The sequence below is a fragment of the Mycteria americana genome, chromosome 1 (assembly GCF_035582795.1).
Source record: "Mycteria americana isolate JAX WOST 10 ecotype Jacksonville Zoo and Gardens chromosome 1, USCA_MyAme_1.0, whole genome shotgun sequence".
Lineage (NCBI taxonomy): Eukaryota > Metazoa > Chordata > Aves > Ciconiiformes > Ciconiidae > Mycteria > Mycteria americana.
Window position 1 is genome coordinate 70,277,713 of NC_134365.1, and position 17,161 is coordinate 70,294,873.

Consider the following 17,161-nt stretch of genomic DNA (forward strand, 5'->3'; position numbering starts at 1 on the left):
TCGAAGCACAGGTGTAGCCAGCTGTGTGATGCCATATCCTTTTTGATTACTCTCCTGCCTCGGCTCACATGCAGTATTTGAGAGACCATGGAGCGTTTTCTAGTTTTAACGCTGCTGGCCTTGCATCGACTGGGGGTTTTCTCCTTAATCTGCAGCAGTGGCCTAGGTTTCTTTTGGCAAAGGTCTTCCTCTTTTTGAAATGTGGATGTCAAAGAGGACAGTGCATCCAGGAGAGAGCAAGAGCGACATCCACCAGTGGAAGAGGGGACGAAGGATTAATTAGGGCTGAGGTTTAATTGGGATTTTCACCAACCCTAGCAAGTCCCTCTGTCCTTTGCCCCGTTTGTTTGGAAACACTTGGCTCACTAGCAGAAGGGTAATAAGTGGAATATCTTCTAAATAAAAGAGGAACTGACTCTGTGTGGGCAAAATTCCCTTGTTGCAGACAAAGTTAGACCAGAGGGCCATTAGAGGGACTCCTTTGGCTTTCAAATCAGTAAAAGGCAAGCAGACACCTAGTGCACTCAAACACTGTTGAGTACGTCAGAGGAGCGATCTCCCTTTCTGAAGCCAGCCAGGCAGCTACAGGAGCTTGGGCCACAACTTTCAGCCTGGAAAGTCCTCTGATCCCCTTTTGTGTCATGCACCAACACTTCCCCTCTCCTTGCTTCCTAGCTTTCAAGTTTCTTTCCCTCTGCTCACTTTGCTGCAGTCAGTTGCTGTCATGTGCAGAGATGAAAGCTCACTGCCCACGCGAGTAGAAGGGCAGAAGGTTGAACTTGCCAGCTGTCTCCTCTGCACACGCATATAGAAAGCAGGTGGGGAGTACACATTTACTCTTCTCATGAAATTAAGGTGTCCTCAGTGGCTCACTGGTGTTCTCCCGTGTGTCCCCGGGGTTTGCCATCCTGGCACAGCAATATCTGTCCCTTGCCAGCACAAGGATTTGCTCGTGGCCCCTATGCAGGGTTCCCGCGCAGGATCCTGGTGTGTCTACCTCCCAGGGGGCTTAGGTTAAAAATATATACTGTGTACAACCGTGAAAGCTGTTGCCTCTCTTCCTGGATAGATCAATGAACACCGCTGCCTGATTTTTTCTGAGCAATAATAACATGCAGCAGTGCAACTTTGACCTTCCCATATTGTTTCAGGGAGCGGATGGCTATGAAACATTGGGGGGCTTCACAGTCTGAATGGGAAGCAAGGTGCTTTCTGCAGCCCTGCATTTTATCTACGCCATGTTCCTGCTTTCCCAGTGACTGTTTGGATTGATTTAGGTAGCTGGGGGAGAGCTGGTTGCTTCCTCTGTGTTTGGGAAGGTAGAAAGGGAAGGGAGCAAGTTGGTAAAGTTGAACCTCGTCCATGAAGCAGAGCACTGTTGCTGCCGCAGAGTGAGGGGTGGGTGCACAGCTGATTTAATGCATCTGGGGGAGGAGAGCAACCCACTGCTGCTTCACTTGCCATTGATGGGGGAGGTAGCGGGAGAGCCTATGCCACTACGTCCATTTTTCTGAAGGTGGGTGACGTTGGGGGGTTTTTTTGTATTATTGTAAGTTTGTAAAGAATGTAATCTGTCTGTTGGGGGCACAAGGAGAAAACGGGGGCCTTTCTCTTTTTGGGTGAGGCTGTTCTTATGTTGCTGTGTTTTTTGTTGTTGGGCGGGGAGGGGGCCTAGGGGCCATGGGAGCAAAATCCTGGCTCTTGTCAACTGATTGCAACTGTCCCAGGGCAACGGGAAGGTGAGCTGATGCTGCGGCAGAGTCCTCCCACACCAAGCTGTGAAAACAACCCCTGCCTGCATCCTTCAGTGGGGGGAATCTGACCTGCATGGGGCTTTGCACTGGGGTGTTTTGCTGGGTAGTGGGACTTAACGCTCAAGGGCTGGTCCTTCGGCTTGGTTAGAAACTGAGCTGGCCGGCTGCCTGTGCTGTTTGATAGCCCAAATTTCTCAGTGGAAGGAGTTCATGCTGGAGTTGCTTGCCCCAGTGCTCCTCTCCCCAGTGGGGACTCAGATCCTGCACCTCTCCATCGCCTGGTGCCCAGGAGCCCCGGCTCTCACCCCGCGCCTCCCTCCCCGTCCTGTAGAGCACAGTGTCAGGGATCCTCTTCTCTCTCCTGCTGCTGCAAAGTTGTGTGAACTTTCCTGGTCAATACTGGAAAGGGGAATGCTATTTATTTTTATATTGTGTATATTTTGTCTTGGTCTGCTGATTACCTTTGTTCCCCAAGAGCGACAGTTACCTCAATAGTTAGTTTAATACTGTGTGTTGGGTAATTTTTTTAAAGAACTTTTTTAAAAGCTTGATCCTTGGAGGTCTGTAGATTTTATTTCCATATGAATTGGTTATTTTGTATAAAGTACGTTCTTAAAATAGCAATCACCTATGCTGTATGTGTGTTTTCTTGTCTCCTGGATGGTCTTTCTCTTCCTTTGTAAGGGGGGAGCGGATGGGGGCGGGAGGGGAACACAGAGGGCTTTTTTCAGAGAGACAAAGCCCTGGACTGCAGTCAGGCCCAGTTGTACCACCTGAAAGCCATTTACAAAAGAGCACCTGGAAAGCTAATTGGGATCATTTCCCCTTCCGAAACACAGCTGTCTGCCTACGAACAACCCAGTTGTGGAAATGAGATGGTGTCACCGCTTTGCCCCTGAGTCCCTGGTGTGCTGCGGGTTTGTCTGCAGCTCAGGTGCGCTGGAAAGCCTGCCCCCCTCCCCAAAACACCGTGCCGACTTGGGTCACAGGTAGACCTTTCCCCAAAACTTGCGTGAAACCTCCCTTTGCTTTAAAAAGGGTGCCCTTGAGTGAAGCCCAAGGTGTGATGGAGGAGGAATTAATTTAGCCTACATGGTTCTCTTTTGTGCTGCTTTAATGCTAAGCAGCATAGGGTATGACAGCCCTCAGGGGCTCTTAGAGGAATGAGAAGCCTTTTGAGCTCATGTGCAGTGGTCCCAATCCATATTGGACCCAAAACGGCGCTTGCCGTTTGCTGTTTATTAAATCTCCCACGTGAGATGGGGCAGTGGTTGCAGCCCTCCCAGCAGAGAGGTGTTGAAAGACTTTCTCGCGTGAGTTTCGGCACCAAAACTGGGAACTGGCTGTACCGTTTCATGTGGGAAGGTGCCCGCTGTAGGTGCATGAGGGCAGCTTGCACTTGGCCCTTGCTCAGCTGGTCCCTGAATAAATAACTTGCTCAATTTTGCTGATTCAGCAGCTTTTCATCAGGACAAAATCAAGGCGATTTTCCTTAAAAGTTGGTGCCAGCAAAAGGTGGCACAGGGGACGAACGGCAGAAGGCCGGGGGCACGAAGGCTCCCAGGTGCACGCTGAGTGCGCCTTCCCTTTCCTCCCCAGCTCTAGCTGGTGAAAGCTCCCTCTGTCTCCTCCAGGGCTGGTAACAGATGCTCTTGCTCACATCTCCTCCTGCCAAAACAGCTTTGCAGAGCAGCCTGCTTACGCCACGGGCTCTGTCTGCCCCTCCTGGAGGAGCCTTGCTGGGGCTGGGGCTGCTCCCGAGCCCAGCGCACTCCTCCGGCTCACGGCACCAAAGCTGCCTCTGCAACGAGATGTTCACAAAACATTTCTCTGCGACATGAGACCCAACACTTGCTGGCCAAACCAGGGGCCTCATCCTGTCCTCATAGCTCTTCTTTCCCTCTGTGTGCCCTAAGCAGTGAGTTCATCCCCTGAAGTCACCAGCATTTTACAAAGACAGGCAAAGGAGCCCAAGTGAATGAATTGGTCACGAGCTGACTGTAAATCCCCAGCGCATCCCTGCTCCTGGGGCTGCTCAGGGACTCGCTGTACCTTCCAAGGCTTGGTCTGAGAGCGACTTATCCCACCACATACTTGCATATTTTATGCACAAAGCAGCCCGCAGGAGCACATGTTGGCACCTTCCCGCTCCTGGGTGTTTGGAGGAGCCCGAGATGCGATCTGCTGCACCCCAACGTCTCGAGCACCCCAAAGCCACCAGCCAGGTGTGGGAGTTGCCCCTGCTGCCCAGGCCAGGTGGGTGAAGCCAAGCATCCCGGCGGGCGCTTCCTGGCACGGCCGCAGCTCTGTGCCCTGCAAAGGCTGTTTGAGAACGTTGTCTCCTCCAAGTCGGGGCGAGGTAAGTTGTTCCCGTGGGCGAGCGAAGGGCTGCTCTCTGTCACGTATCCCCCTTCCCCCTCTCCCCCCCGCGGGGGCCAGAGTTCGGGGTGACGAGAGCAAGCTGTCCAATTTAGGAAGGGGAGGAATTTGGTCGCCCCATCAGTCCCAGGAAGCGTTTGGGTCAGAGGGGATTGGCAGGGGGAGATTTCTAATCCTGGGGCTAAGCCAGCGCTAAGCGGAGCCGGCGCTAATTGGAACCAGTCCCGGGGAAGGGGCGGAAAGTCGCTGCTTTTAGAGCTGCCTTGCAGCCCAGGCGAAGACAAAGCTTATCTGTGCTATAGGAAATGCCACGTCCTAACCTTGACAAGATGCTATCATGAGTGTAACAGGCGGTATCAAGCTAGGCCACGTGTCCCCTTAATTTTTTACCTTTCTTCCTACTTTCTGCTATCCACAACTCTCATTTCTTCTCCTCCTTCCTTCCCTCCACGGGTTAGCAAAGCTACCCCCTTGTACTAAGAGCAAGCTTTCCTGAGCTTTTAGGCTGAGGCTTTAAACTCTCGACTTCCTTTCTAGCCCAGTTCTCTCCGAGAACTGGGATGCTTCCCACCTCCAGCTTTGCGTCCAGCCACCTCAGAGCACCTCACTAATCTGTGCAGGCTTGGACCGGGGATGGGTGGATGAATCGGCTTCAATAGGAATCAGTTTAGTGCCTAGTTTGGGTGTGGAAATAAATGGCAGCCCCCCACCCCCATCACAGGGCAGCCCCTGGGGGAGCTCCAACTCCAGGAAGCCTTTGCTAGAGCTGATGGTCTTTGGGGGGGTGCCTAACAGCGAGGGAAGAACTGGAGTGCCCTTAGCACCCATCAGTGTTCTAGAGAATTTTTTTCTTTTTTTGTGTATTTCCCTAAAAATAAAGAATCCTGCAGGTTGTTCCCATCTTGAATTTTCCTATTAGTCACCACTATTTAGCATGGGAGACACCACCTCACACAGAAAGGCAGGACTAAGGCATTTAGGGTAGCTCAGGAGGACTCAGATTTAGGCTAAAATGAATGGTTTCTATTCACAGAAATGTTTTGTTTAGTTATAGGTACTAGAAAAAATATATCCACTCATCATTTCAAGATTTTGATTTTATCTCACATTGAGAAGTAAAATGCAACGTCTCCAAGCAGGTGGGGATCTCTTGAGGGATGAGACCCTCCTATATCGCCTCCAGCCCTTGAAGCTGCAGTTTTTGTTTGGTGGAGGAGGCATAAGCAGAGAAAGGTGAAGCAAAACTGCTCACCCAGCGGGGCAGCCCGCATCCCTGGCAGGCAGGAACGGACCCGAATGCCTTGCTGCCAGCCATAAGCTCAGTCTGAGGGTGCAGTGTTGTTATATATATGTTTATACACACGCATAATGAATGTTAGGGTCTCCCAACATTCCAAAAACTGCAAACTTGTTGTGTACCATAACAAGAGCCCTAAAAACCGGCCCCCAGATGGGGAGCCCTGAGGGCCCTCTGCTTGCCCAACAGAGAGGAGACAGAGCAGTTTTGCTGGAGGAGGTGGAGAAGGTGGGAAGGGGCAGGGGCTCGCTGGGGGCCTGGAGCAGCAGCGTTTCGGGGCTGCCCCCTCCTCCTCTGTCAGCACCGGGAGGCCACATGTTCCCTGCCCGCTGCTCTTTTTTAAATTCCTTTCCCAAAGAAGCTGCCAGGGCGGAGGGATCGTAAAAAGTTCACCCCCTTGTCACAAATACACCCGTTCTTCCGGGGCTGGTGGGCAAAAGTTGTTTGCAATTTCCTCAGGCCACGACCTTTGTTTTGACCATGGCGGAGGAGGATTGCAATCCATCAAACCCTCGCCTGGCCCGCGCCAGGGGCGGGAGAGAGGGCTGCCTTTGGCCGGCAGAGGCGGGGTGCCTGTCCAAGGGGCACGAGGACACCCCTTTGCCCCTCGGGTTTGGTCAAGAGGCAGGGGGGACGCCTCGCTGCTGGTTCAGCTGACGGTCCAAGCTTCCTGATGGGGGATTCAGTGAGGGAAACTGCACTGCATCTGCCACACGATACACTCCTGCTGGAGAGATCTGAGAGAGTTTGTTTTAATTTTCTTTCCCGAAAGGGATGCTGGATCGCGATTTGCTGCATCAGCAGAGTGGGGAAAGATGTCTTGCAGGACTTGTGCCTAGAGCCAGCCCTGCAGACCAGCCAGCTGCATCAGGACCGTACTTTTAGCAGGAACTTGGACAAAATGGGAGATGCCAGCAGATTTACCGCCTCCAAAGCCCTGGCCGCTAATGTTCCCTGACATTTCCAGGCTTCATGGGCTTTTGGAAGATCCTGCACCACTACGTTTCGTGAGGAAAATCAGTGGCAAACTAGAACTATCCCCTGGGAAACAGCTCCTGCCTCTCCCCTTCAAGTTCCCAGGGGGGCAATTCATCCCAGGAGCACAGGTTCCCCTGCACCCGGGTGTCCCCTTTGAAGACATACCTGCATATGAAATGAATCTCCCCTGAGGAAATGCAGCCTGTGCATACCAGTCTACCCCGCTTCCCTTGGCCGCCTGCCCCGTCTCCCCTCCCTCTGATCTCCGCTTCCCTAGGGAAATGCATCCTACCACACTTCCCTGCTGCTAAACGCAGATTCCCTTGGGAAGTTACTCTGTCACAAACCTGCCTTGGCCAAGCCCTTGGAGAGCCTCTGGATTTTGGGAGGGTTTCAGTATCTCACCTGGCCCCTTGTGTAACACCAAGCATGGCCTTGCAATACCCAGTCCATCCTTTCCAGACCGACCCCTTGCATGGGAACCAGGGTACTTTTTTTTCTAGGAAGGAGCTGTGTGCTGATTTCCAGGCACGGCAGACCACGATGTGGAGAAATGTGCTGCTTGGTTCCTTGTTTGATGAGGCTCCTTTGAGCTTGGGGAGGAGGAGAAGAGACAGATCTTTTACGTCTTGAACTGAAAAACCTCGTCCTGGAGTGGGAGGCAGCTCCTCAAACTAGGAGGAGGAAGAGGGAGCCACACACGAGCTCCCCAGAAAGTCTGTAGGAGACAAACCAGACCCCTTGGGAGGCATCACCCTCCTCTCCCACTTTGTAGCCTGTGGATGCTGATGCCCCTTCTCTGCAGCTCTCTTCTCCCCCCTCTGATTTTCCCCTCTACACCTGTGTACTCGCTGCCTGACTTGCACCAAACCCGACCCTCTTATCTGCCCTTGTCTGCATGCACGTCCCCAACACCAGTGGGCCGTGGTCCAACGTGGGCATCGTGCAATGGGGACACCTGTGATTTGGTGGCATGGTGGGGGGGTCACGGTGGGGCATGCTCTGCTGCAGCAGTTCGGGGAAAGTTGCCCTGGTCTGGGGGCCTTGCAGGGACAGGGCTGTTACTCTCAGCAGGGACAAAAGTACCCAAATTCAGCCCCCTGAAAGGCCAGTAACCTGCCAGAAGTGCTTATTGCCAAAGCTTGTGACTCTGGCACGAGTCCAGGCAGGGCTGGTTTCTCTGTTTGCCAAGCTGCAGGTGATGTTACTTGACAATCTTCTTCATTTTAAAATGTTGCCTGTAAAGAAAAGCTTGAACCCCCTCCCTGCTCACATGGCAAGGGGAAACAAACCCTTTTCCCTTGTAAGCAAATCTCTCAGGATTTTTTTTAAAGCGCTTGGCTCAGCAGCGCTGGGGCTCAACATCTTTGACATCCCACCACATGGTGACCATCGCTGCAGCTGAACGGGGCCAGTGGCTGCAGGCTCGGGCTGTCGCACAGGGGATTTCGTACTCCGGGTGCTAGCCCTGGGCCTCCTCGCGTTTAGGGTCCGTCGCTGCCAAAACACCAAACACAACCCCTCCTCGCCACCCTGCCCGGCTCCCTGTGCCCACCCCAGAGGGCATGTCATGCTGTCTGGGCTCAGAGCACCCATTTTCAGACCTCACTGAAATTAAACCCAGGGCCCACGCCTCAAAGGTTGCTCTCCTTTCCCCAAGCCCTGCATTAGCTGATCTCCCTCCAGCCCAGGAGCCCCTCCATGCCGCAGCCACAGCTCCCACGTTGCTCAGAGCATTTTGGGGGCTGAGGCTGGGCACCGCAGCGCTCGCCCCGGAGCATTGGCAAGTGTGGGAACAGCGGGGAGCCGGGGCTGGACGCCGCTTGGCTCCACCAGTGCCTGCCTTTTCTCCGGGGCTGATGCCGCCTGCCTGTTTTGAAGGAGAGGGTGCACGGAGCATGGGAAACAGAGATCATCCTGCTTTGGGTTTTCATCCCCCTCTCCCAGTCACACATGTCTCTGGGCCTGCCCTATAGGCAGATGTATGGCGGATGCCCACATGCCAGATGTCCTGGGAGATCAAAGTTGCTGCTCACTGCATCCTCCATTCACGCGTGCGCGCACTCACCCCTGCGCCTCCCAAAAGACTTATAACGTATGCTCTCTATCTTCTTTCCAAGATGTTTTCCTTCCCTTCCTTTGTTTGCTTTCCAAACCCCTTTTCGTCTTTGGCACTCCCTGAAGCCCGGGCCGTGCCAGCGGGGAAAGGCACCCTTCGCTCCCACTAACAGCATCCAGCAGCAGGGGGATGAGCGTGGGGTGCCTTGCGGTTTCCCGTCCCGCTTCCCTGCCCCTGGGATTTGCCACTTCTTGGGGTGGGAGGCGAAGGGACCCATCACCTGGGGGGGCTCTGCGGTACCCCTGCACCTCCCACCCCACCCTGCACGGCTGAGAGGAGCTGAGGGGTGTTACAGCTCCACATGGCGACTGGGAAATCCCCCTCGGACCTCCACCTTTGCCCCCTGCAAATTTCTGCAGCCCTCTTATCTCCTCATAGTCCTGTGGGGGTTTCCCAGTCTCCGCCTCTGGGTAAGTCTTGAGACCCTTGGAGACATACCGGGGGCAATGCAATGCCTCTAGCACAGGGGCTGCTATGCCCGCCAGCACGGAAAGCCTTTTTGGTACATCCAAGGTCTCCAAAGTGGGGTGCATGCAGAAGAAAACACCATTGGGGTGCAGGAAGAAATTATTGTTCGTACCATTAATAAATAAAATAAAATAATATTTATTTCATCTTAATCTCATCCTTTTTTAATTTCTATTTTTGTGTATGTTTTATAATGTACATAATGTTAGTACAGTAGTACATGTATATAATTTATAAATAAATATATATATATATACACACACACACACATAGGGGGGTATATGCCCCCCAATATATTTTTATTTACTTTTATCGATAGGGGTGCACAATCAAAAACGTTTGGAGCCCACTGGCCTAAATCACCAGCCAAAGGTTAAAAATCAAAGCAAAGGCGGATGCCCAAATGCCAGCACCTCACCGAGCAGCGTGGAGACCGCTTTACAGAAATAAAGCAACCAAGCTTCGGTCAGCTCCAAGGGTTTCCCTCTCTCCTCTTTTCACCCGCTGTTCCCTAAGGAGGGGTCAGGAGGCTTACGGGGACCTCGGGCACAGAGCCAAAGCAAGCACAAACCTCCCTGCTAGGTGCTGCAGATGGGGGATTCCCATTTGGGGTTGCGTGGAGAGGGAAACATGCACTTTCCCCATCTTCCCACTGCATCAGGTGTCCCCTCCGCCTGAGCCAACGGATAATTCGTAAGTTGAACGGCCTCTTGCCTAGCTCTTCTTGCAGAAATGTCACAGGCTTTATTTTTTTCTGCCTGTATTTCAGAGAAATGCTGCATGCCCAGCAAATGGTGCAGCAGAGCAGTCTCCTACCTGGACAAGGGACCCACTCCCCAGCCATTGGGCTGGAAAAGCACTGTCTCCCTGCCTGCAGCAAGTGCTGGTTAGCTATAGTTAACCTATAGCTATAGCTGCTGGGGAACACACAGAGGGGTGAGTGCCCTCACCCACCTCTCCAGGCTGCTTTAGATGAAAGCAAAGGAGTAGCAGGTACAGCAGAGCCATGGCTGCCACCAGGCACAGCCTTGCCCCTGCTGTTTCTCCGATGGCTCGGGGCAATGGCGGTGCTTGGGGTGCCCCGGCGGGTGGCCAGCCTGTCTCCGTGGGGAGCATCAGGGGCTCTGGCCCATGAGATGGACACCAGCCCACTGCCAGCCTGCCATGGCAGCAAGGTGAGAGCCATCTCCAGCCCACCTACCCCACCGGTGCACACAGCCGTCGCTTCCAGTCGTGCGTAGCTGGTGCTTAATGAAAAAGGGAAACACAAGATGAAAAAGGAATGATTAGTACAGAGCAATAAAACCGATCAGATGCAGGGAGATATGGTAGCAATATATTAAATAAGGAACAGAAAAAAAGCCAGATGGTTGCGCTGATTTACTTTACAACTCCAGATGACTTCGCAAGAGGCCACTTAGTGGAACTGAAAGACAAATGCTTCAGGTTAGATGAAAGTAAACACTTTGTGCCTGCTGACATGCATACAAGGCCAAGGAATGTCCTGCTGCAGACTATCATTGACATAGCTGGAGTAATAACATTTCAACTGTTTTTCATAGGTTAGCACCTTTAACTTTCATTGCAGCAGTAGTCACTGTTACGCTAGGATGAAAATTTCAAAATGCAAAGATTTTAGAGCACGAGTGATGAAGCGCTCATGCTCTTAGTCAAGAATGGTTCTCCCTGGACACAGCATGGCAGAACTTCCTCCGTGTGGTTTATTGCCACAGGCAGGACGTGGATGTCCTTGGTGTTAAGAATTCTCGTGTGCCTGTTCCTAAAGGCCAGCGATGCTGCAGGCTCAGGATACCTTGTTGCTCCACCAGCATTTCTTCTCCTAGGGACCATTCCTGTGCAGGGACTTCCACCCCAACCAGCATTTGTGGGGTAGCCGACGGGCCACTGCAGATGTTGTGGGAGTCCTTGCCATCAACCCAAACTTCTCATTGCTTTGTTCTCCCATCACATCATCCCGCCGGCAGTCTGGGAGGGCTGCGAGAGCTGCTGCTACTCTCGAGCAGCACCCACTTAGCAAAGGCTGCACAGTGAATGTGCTGGTTTTACACGCACGAATGCTGTGCGTGGCTTTGGGGGGAGCGGGTAGTTGCATGAGGTTGCCCACATGCATTTTTAATCACATCTGTGCCTTTGTACCATGAGTGTGCCATAGCCAGTAGATGTAAATATGCCCATACAGCCATGGGGACAACTGCATATACTTTTATGTTTTGTGCAGATGGCGTGTAGGTATCTTCTGTGTCTCATCTCTGGCATTTGTGGATCCAACAGTATCACCCCTCCAGGGTGTTTGACTCACACTGATCAGTACACGAATATGCAGGGAGTGTGTGTGGGGCTGCTGGCTCTACATACAAGGTGTGTGGAATCTTGCCTGCCTGGACAGCATTTAGACCTAAGTAAAGAGGATAGCCATCAGAGCGTAAATGATTAAATAGTTGCTTTAATAACCCAAGTTTACCCTAGCATTGAAAAATTGTGATCTCAACAGGCATATCTATTATAAAGCTTTTTTACCCAGTACATAAGTAATCTGTGGAGCTCATTGCAGGATATCTGAGAAGCCACTTGATTTTTTTTTTTGAATCAAGGAAATACCTCTGTGTTTAAAAGCAGTGTGAAATAGTACCCCAGTTCTAAGTGCTAAAAAATCCTCCCAGAGGTATCTTGAGCCCCATGACTTAAAGCTGATCACCAGCAGAATTCAGGAGGTAATTTCTTTTTCTGATACAGAACATTTGAATTCTCTACAGAATTTTTGGCTTCTCGTGCCTTGAGACAAGAAACACTGCTGCAGCTGGGCAGCCGTCGTCCAGCGTGCGCAAGTGACTGTGTTTTGGGAGCAGGGAGGTTAGGGAGGTTTCTGCTTAGGGAGGAGACCTGTGAGTGCAGGGGTGGGTGCTGCCAGTGTGGCCAGGAAAGTGGTGTCTTTGCAGTTGGTGTCCCAGTGTGTGCACGCATGTGACCGTGTCCCCATGGTGCAGTCATGCTTGAGCTGTCCTCTGCAGAAAGTCGAGATGGCGGTGGTTGGGAGAGGAGCTGGGACTCACTGACTGGGATTTGCTTGTCCCCTGAAGATGCTGGAAATTCAGCTTCAGGATCCTGGAGGGTGGGGTGAGACCTGCTTTGGACTGGAGAGGCACAAAGAGACATGCAGGCCGTTGCTTGGTGCTGGGTCATGAATCCTTTTCGTGCAGGGAAGCACTGTCCTCAATAAGCCCTTTGTGCCTCAGTGAGGGCTCTGCAGTCCTATCCCACAGAGCCCACAGGTGGTGGCAGGGATGCCTGGGAATTCACCCAGGCAGCGAGTGAAAGGAGCCTTCCAATTCCTGCTGTCCCAGCCCTGGCTAGTGATGCTACCTTCTTCCTTCAAAGTGTTCGGAGCTGAGAGCAGAAGTGTGGAATGAGCGGCTGCGCTTAAACTGCTCAACATCATGTGCGTGGGGGAAAAATACTCATAATTTCACTTTTAGACAGATTAATAATTTTCTTGTGCTCCCACTCAGGAGTTGCTTTGGGAGTAACTTCTAGCATTTTGCTGCCAATAGTGAGGCTCCCCTCTCCTTCTGGAGCCCTCTGAAGGGAAAGCACCAGCCTCTCTCCAGAAGATGTTCCAAGAAGGTTTTGACTGTGGTGGGTCCCCACTACAGCGCTGCTGTGACCATCTGTGTAAAAGTGACCTTTGCTAGGAGAAAGGTGTTACAATTGCACTGCAGGCAATGGTCCCAAGGAAGCCAGGTAGAGACTGTCCATGTGTGGGTGAAAGAAGCGTTCTGCAAAAGATAACTGCCCCTCCAAATACCAGGAATACTTCAACATGTCCCTCTCTCCCTTATTTGTGTTCAGCTCACCAGCTAGGGCAAGCTAAGACAGTTGTTCCCTCCTCTTCCTCTCCTCTTCCAGCTAGACGTCAAGATGCTGCCTCCATATTTGATACCCTGCATTGTGGAGCTGTAGAAACTCAGGGGGTGGCAGCTCTATACCAGCAGCTACCTGCTAAGGGGAGAAGGTCAGCAGGTGGGGAGAGAAATGGCCCTGCCAATACATGGGGCTGAAGAACCCCTACGGCAGCCAGGAGAGGGGGGAAGGAGGAGAAAGCATAAACGTCCTGCATGCCTTGCAGCTGGTTTGGGAGGCAACAAGTCTTTCAGACCTTAGAGGTTCACGCTATAAAGTCAAAGCTGCTCAGAAACCAATGATCTTCCAATCCCTTTGTTAAAAGACTTCTAACAGCTTCACATGAAAAATAAGGATGTTTCTGCCACTGGCAGATGGTAGGATGAAATCCAGGACCCTGAACAGCCCCAGGGTTTGCAGCTGGTGCTAGGTTGGGTATGCGCAGTCACTTGGTGTTTAGGTAGGGGATGTGTGGGCCAGGGACTGCCTGGAAAAAGGAGCTGACCTCATACAAACACTCTTGGACACAGAACAGGGAAGGGCCTTCAGAAATGCTGGGAGGGACCACCCTTAGTTTCACTACACAGTCTCTCCCAACACATCAGCTTTGAACTATGTAAAATAATGTGGTAGCCGTGATTTCCACAGCTTTTGATTTCCATCATGTAACACGGGCTGGGAAATGACATTTTTTGGCACAGTGTCAGTATGATTCTTAACCTGAGAATGCTCCTGTACAGATGTTTCCTTGCTTTCTCTAAAGCAAAGCCAAAGAAGTGGTATGGGATGCTCTGAAAGAGATGCCTAGGAAGACAGATTTGGGGTTTCCCAGCCAGCTCTACCTTGGCTGAGAGCTGCAGGAACTTCCCAGCCCTGGAAGGGCCTTCTTGTCACAGCCTGTTCCCTGCAAACGTGTTTGAGATGCAGGATGGGGGCCCCCACCTGCCTCTCTGAGCTGCCTGTATCAAACAGCAAACATAGCCAAACCGCGCTGCAGTCTGGCTGCGCTCTCGCTCAGGGCTAAACACCTTTTGCCAAGTTGCTTTACTGCAGTCTCAAGTCTTTGCTCCCCAGAATAGCAGCTCAGAGTTCACTTAACCAAGGAAAATTTTTTGCTTTGAATTTTCCTCTGGGGTAGTTCACTTTTATTTCCAAATTTTTCTGTTCCTCGCTTACTGCAATTTCTTTGGAATTAAATAAAGGGTAATTTTCTCTTAATCTCCAGACTATTTTAGGCACAGACTGTGGTCTATGGAGATGGCTCCAGCCTCATTGTACTGCATACGCTATTGGTCTGTGTAAGGTATTACCTAACACTCTTCTATTTTCCAAGAGAGATGCATATTCTTCTATTACTTACTTCCCACTGCTTGCTAACATCAGCAGATCAGGACAGGGGCATGCAACAAGCAAGGTATCCTCCTTCTGCCAGCTTGCCTCCAGCTGCACGCTGGGATCTGTGACCTCCCTGGACAGCAAGCACCCAAAGGCCTGTAGCTGGGCTTTCATGGCAGGATTCACCCAAAAGCCAGATTCTCACTGCTAGTATAAAACAAGGCTTGTTACAGAAAGCAGGGCCGTGCTTCCCTCCAAGACTGGTTCTCAGCAGGGAGCTGGGCACTTAAACAGCCTCCCTGTAGCATGCTCGCCCTGTCACTACCAGTTTTCTGATGGGTAGCACTCACCACCTGAGCCAGCTTAGAGCTTCCTTTCAGAAGTTATCACTCTATCAACTGTTACTGGCTTAATAACGACATTGAGGCCCCAGTTCTCAGTATGTTCTGGTTGTTTTCTTCTAGTCTTTCTCTCACCTTGACACTTGCGCGCACCTCCAGGGATCATTCATACAGCATGTGTCTCTCTGATTAACGTTAATACCTCTCAGTGTGAAAACTAAGTACTAAAAAAGGGGTTGTGACTCAGATGTGCAGTAACATTTTAAGTCCTCTGCTGATCACTTAGTGTCAAACCCGCTCTTAAATTTTCCATTGCCAACTGTGCAGAACAAGTGCAACATTATTTCCCTAACTCCTTTTCCAGCACTAGACAGAAGCAGCTCTGCACTCTCCATTAATCTGTGGTGCTTGCCTCTCCCATCACAACTTAATTCTTTTACCTGAACCCTGATTTAATGCCTCCTTTGTTCCCTGTATTTGTCCAGTTTCTTAATGTGTTGATCTGGCTTAGGGCTTGTTTACTATACCCAACTGGAATATTTTGCATGCTTATACAAAGATGACTAAAGATCAATATCCTCATTGATTTGCCCTAGGTCACCAGGTAAATCAGGAAGAAAAAAAACCTCGTGCATCCTACTTCATTTGCTTAAATCGGCAGTACAGTTCAAATAATAAAACAGTGCTGCAACGACACTCCAGTAGGAACTCTGAAATCCACCTGAAATGCTGCTTTTGTTTCACATATTACTTGTAAAAACCTGTGTCCAAACACTGAAAAGAAGCTTGGATGAAGACACAACAGGATTGCTAACTACACTAAGTAAACCTGGGTGGGATATTACCTTTTTTCTCTGCATCTCTAATGTAATCAAATTTGTTAACAGCCCCTATTACCTGGGGTGAAGGACAAGAATGTTGCAGGTAATGCAGACACCATTTTTTGTAATTCAGCTCTCTCACGTGGTTGTCCCAGGATTAAGATTAATCAGTGCTTTCCTGTAACACACTTGCAGGGAACTGCTGGTGCAGGAGGAAGTTCCTGTCACAGCTGACATGGCTCAAGCTAAGAGTGCCTGCAATTCTGCTAATAAACAGAGTAAGCGTAAGTACTTCAGTTAGCTTGTGGTGGGGCAGGGGATACTAAACCACTAGTCTCAGACTTCAGATGCAATATACATAAAGTGCTCGGACCATTTCTTGAGGACCTGCTTTGAGTCCCAAGTGACTGACTAACACTAAAAACATTCTTGAGGTCACTAATTTTTGTATGCAATTATTACAGTGGTTATTTCTTCCTCTTTTCTGCACAGGAAGATACAAAAGAAGATACAAAACTAACAGAGGAAAGGAAATAGTAAATAGCAACTCCGATATATCCCACTATGAGCTCCACAGTCAGAGAGTTGTATATTTTTGAAAAGCAAAATAACAAGATCTGGAATTGTGAAGGTCTTGCTACCTTCATGAAAGAAGCAGACCATCAGACCCTGTACAAAGAATCCCTTTTTGTCCTGCCAAGCATGTTTATGTTATTGGTATCAGTGAAAGTTTTGATAACTTCTAATACAAATTTTTTTACTGAATAAAACCTACCTGAAGATAATATTGTAATATGGCCCATCACTGCAGAGTGACGTACAACAGAGCCATCTGTCTCTTCTGTGTCCCAACCTTTAGCTTATTCTATCTGTGACTTTATCTACATGCATGACACTGTTGCCTGTATCAGTTTTCCAAGGGTAACAGTAGCACTAGGACAACATAAAAGCTACACTTTTGAATGATGATGGCCAAATCTAGGCCATGCGCTTCTATAGAGATGATCTTACAATCTGAAGTATTTTTATTGAGCATTGGAGCAAATATTCATAGTGCATATCACCTAGCAAGGACTAGTAACCTCCTCTTGTCTCACCCCTCAATATTTCATTTCCATACGCTGCACTCTATTTCAACATTTAGAGTTTTGGTTCCTAGCCCTAGCTGTAGAGAAAATAAGGACTCAAATGTTCAACTGCATTTCCAAAGCACTGGCAGATACCCTACGAGGAGTTGGATGAAACCATCAGAAAGGACCGAAACAAATCTGCTCCAAAAAGTACTATTTGAACCAAGAAACACCATGGTTAAGCATGCATGTGTAAAGGCTTTTCCTTTACTACAGGTGTGTCGCAAAACCAGAGCCCAGTGCTTAATCAGGAAGCTTGATCACTGACAGTTGCAAAGATGAAAGCTGTGATGGTTATCCAAAATCTAGAAAGAGTAGGACTTTAGTCCAGATACATGATTCTATGACTGGGCAATAAGTGTATCGAAAGCAAAGCACTAAAAGAATAAATACCATAACCATCTATGTGGAAAACAAGAACCGGTACCTAAATGTAACAGCGAGGAGCAGTAAAAAAAACCAACCCAACTTTGCTAAAGATTCTTATTTTGCAAGAGGAAATCAAAAGATTAAATAAGTTTGGATTCAGGATTTTCTTAGCAGAAGTGAGGCAGTGAAAGGCTTATCTAGCATTTAGAGTCTTTACGTGAGGGCATGCGCCTCAGCTTGAGAAGAAAGGGC